Genomic DNA, 4110 nt, shown 5'->3' with positions numbered 1-4110 from the left:
ACGCTGCTTCTCTCCCAAGCGCTTAGCACAGTGCTATGCACAGTAGGTGCTCAATAACTGGCCATCTGCAATGCCTTTTCGGTTTCCTACAAGGATTCAGTTCAATCCAATTAAAATTTATTGAGCACCCTTGGGGAACACCTTCCAGGAGCTTCTCAGAAAGTGACTCATTTATCCTTTTAGTGGCCAGGTTTGCACCAACAAAACTGATGAAAACCCAATGAAAAAAGAATGCTGAAGGCAAGCACCAAAGCCATTTCCACAGGCCTTTGCCTCTTGATTTGTTTGTATGTTTTCAGTCGAACATAAAGGGGATTGGGGCCTTGTTCTTTCTTCTTCAATTAATTCCAATTAGCTGATGCCTGTTGTTTGCATAGCTCAGTCATCCCTACCCTTGGGCCTTTCAAATCTGCCCCAGGCACAAGTGACCATCTGATGGCAGCCTGTGCCCCCTAAACAAAGCATTAGGCCCCCATCATCAATCAGTCAATTGAACAATCATATTTACCCAGTTGTATATACTAAACTCTTGGGAGAGTACAGCAGAAGTAACACTCACATGCACACACACACACACACACACAATTTCTCTCTCTCTCCTTGTACTCAAGGAGTTTATAATTTAGTGGGGGAGGCAGGCAGACAGACAGAAATGATTTACGGAAAAAGAAAGCTGGAGGAAGAACAAAGCCAAAATAGGAAGCAGTATGAACACACCAGGATGAAACAGCTAAACAAACTACCAAGTGTACAGATAAAAAGAGAAATACCATGCAAAATAAAAATGTACAGACATACAAGAGTGCTGAGTTTACAAAGTACACAAGTACCCAAGAGTCTTTGGAGCAGGATAGATCTACTGGAGAGTAAGTGGGCCCCAAAGAAACCTCCTGAAGGCAGGATTGTGTCCAACCTGACTAGCCTGTATCTGTCCCAGTGCTTTGTACAGTGCCTGGCACATAATAAATACTTAACAAATATCATAACAACACACCCACATGCCCAGATGATTATCTCTCTCCAGCAGGGGGGTGTTCTCTCTAGATCTGCCAACTGCTGAAAATACTTTTTATAAGCAGTAGGAATAAAAATTACTGACTTTTAAAAGTCACCCGTCCATCTTGCCCATTCAAATCCACACTCCCTGGAAAGCTCTACCTATTGATAGGTAGCCCTTAAACCCAGAGGAGAGGAAGAAATATTCCAGGTTAAAACAGGATGCAGAAGTCATGGCATCAGCAGTCAGAACCCAGCCCCGATCAGTTTGAAGAGTGTCCTGGTGGGGGGAAACCCAAAGATCTTGATCTGGGAAGTGACCCAGATTTGTGTTGGCTCTCTCATCTCCTTTTAAGGTAGTGTTATTTAGTCTGGACAATTTAGGGAACTGGTAAGAACTGTTTATGGATGGTTAAGCTAATTTTTAAGACCTGGAAGACCTTTATAAGACCACTCTGCTCACATGTCCCCTCTCTTCAGTCAGTCAATCATATTTATTGAGCCCTTACTGCATGCAGAGCACTCTTCTAAGAGTTTGGGAGAGTACCATGTAGCATAAACAGACGGGTTCCCTGCCCACAACAAGCTTGAAGTCTAGGGGGAGTCTCTTGTAAACACTCCAGCAGATACCCAGCTCCCTCCGGCTTCTCACCACTGGCTTCCAGGTCTTGTGCTTCCAGTGTATCTCCCAAGTGTTTAGTACAGGGCACTGCATTCTCTGCCCTTAAACAATCCACTTCGTGTCCAAGGTGAGCTGGCATGAAGCAGTGGGGAAGAGAAGGGTGGAAAAGGAGAGAGAAGGAAAGAAAAAGGAAGTCCTGCGGGGGGGAAAGGGACTGTGTCCAACTTGATTACCTCATTTCTACTCCAGCATTTATCACAGTGCTGGGCCCCTAGTAAATGCTTAACAAACCCCACAGTTATTTTTTATGGTATTTGTTAAAAGCTTACTATGTGTCAGGCACTGCACTAAGAATTGGGGTAGATACAAGATAATCAGGTTGGACACAGTCCCTGCCCCAAATAGGACTCACAGTCTTAATCCCATTTTTACAGATGAGGTAAATGAGTCAGAAAAGTTAAATGACTTGCCAAAGGTCAGATAGCAAACAACTGGCAGAGTTGGAATTAGAATCCAGATACTCTGATCCTAGGCCAATGCTCTTTCCACTAGGCCATGCTGCTTCTTGTGATTATTATTATGATGATCAGCATAATAATATTACTATTATTAAAAGAAGGAGCCATACTAAGGGAGGGAGAGAAGGATGGAGGGAGGAAAAAGAGAGGGAGAGAGGGAGGGAGGGAAGAACAATGGGAGGGAGAGAGGGAGAGAGAGAGGGAGGCAGGGAGGGAGGGAGGGAAGGAGAAACAGGTGGTTTTCACATATAGGTACTGGGGCTTCATGCTATTGACTTGAATCTCTGCCTCCTGCAAGGGGAAGCAACTGGGCTCCATTTATAACAGATTGATTTTTCATGAGAGAAAAGGATCTTTGTCTATTTCTGCCTCCCTTCTCACCCACCCCTGCCTCCCTTCTCACCCAGCTGCCTGCTCAGCTTCTTCCATCCTCAACCAGACAAAAGAGTCGTGTAATTTCCTGCATTCCTTTTGGATTTTACTGACCGCCCCCAGGAAAGAAGCCCCACGCTCCCTCCTCTCATCCATCCCCCAATCCACCCCCACTCCTTCCCTCCTTCATCTCTCACCGCTTCCCCCCCCCCACCGGCTCCACAAGGGGCAGAAAGAACAGCAGAAATCAGTGCAAGCCAGTTGACTGAAAGAAAAGTGTTAAGGGCTCATGGGACTTAAGGGGGTGGAGATGGACTCAGGTGTGGGAGGGGAGCCCTTTCTGAGGTGAGTAAGGGAGGGGCTGACCTTTCCCACACTGGGAACAACGATCCAGTGATCTTCTATTTAACCCTGCAGGGTCCCAATTGCATTGGTCCCAGCCAACCCCAGAACAGAGGCTTGAGGCTACCCTCTATTAATGGATGCTCTGTGGCAGGGAACAGAAGATAGCTGCTGCCAGCTCGTGAAAAGTACACCCACGAAGCATTGCCATGGCGACCTGGGGCACACCCAGGCCATCAGCCATCAGATCGATGTCAATGTCTCCCTGATGAGCAAATCTGATCATTGTCGAGGTGCCTGGGCTCCATCAAGAATCGGAAAAGGTGCGTGATGGAGATGTTCAGCTGCAGTTCAGACAGAGGAGGCAATTCCTCACAGATGAAAGGGTGACTGAGTCCCTAGCCAAAAATTGGAAGATCAAATGCAATTGCAAATCCCAATCAGGGGAATCCCGATTCATTCTGCTTTGAAACTGAGCATTAGTTGGAATGGACACAGTGAAATGGTGTTAGCAGTCGATGGCCTGGGGCCAACTAGAGATTCCAAGCCTACCAGCCCTGGTCCTCCCTGCGCTGGTTCAATGTTTCTGGGACCACTGGGAAACCTTTGCCTATATTCTTGGCTCCAGGTTTTGGAGGCTGCTCTATCCTGTTGGCACTCCAAAACACCTTGGGAATCTCACCTTTTAGGACTTTAAAAATCCCTATCATGCTTACGCACCTTTTCTAAGTGGCAGGAGTAGTAGTAAAATTATTTATTGAGCATCTACTCAGTACAGAGCACTGTATTAAGTGCTTGGGAAACTATGACAGAAGATCAAGAAGCATGAGACATGTTCCTCTAGACTGTAAGCTCATTGTGGGCAGAGAACGTGTTTATCAGGTCTGTTATATTGTACTCTCCAAGCATTTAGTTCAGTGCTCTGCACACTGTAAGAACTCAATAAATATGATTGACTGATTGATGTTCCCTGCCCACGAGGAGCTTACACTAATGGGGGAGTGTCTGTGACCTAGAAATATTCAGAAGCCATTGAATCAGAATGAATAAAATTGAATTGAATGTCCAAACAAATATATCTATATGCACAAATGCTGAAGAAAGGTTGGTACAGTTTAGGGTATTGGGAATTAGTTGGAGAAGCCTTGCTGGAAGAACTAGAATTTTAGAGGGGCTGTAAAGGCGGGGAGGTGAGATCTGGAAGATTTGTTCATCTCAGCCATAGAGTCAAAAGATCAACATTTTTCCCATCACCATGCC

This window comes from Ornithorhynchus anatinus, unplaced genomic scaffold, assembly GCF_004115215.2.
Source record: "Ornithorhynchus anatinus isolate Pmale09 unplaced genomic scaffold, mOrnAna1.pri.v4 scaffold_93_arrow_ctg1, whole genome shotgun sequence".
NCBI classification, from domain to species: Eukaryota; Metazoa; Chordata; class Mammalia; order Monotremata; family Ornithorhynchidae; genus Ornithorhynchus; species Ornithorhynchus anatinus.
This window is presented reverse-complemented; position numbering follows the sequence as displayed.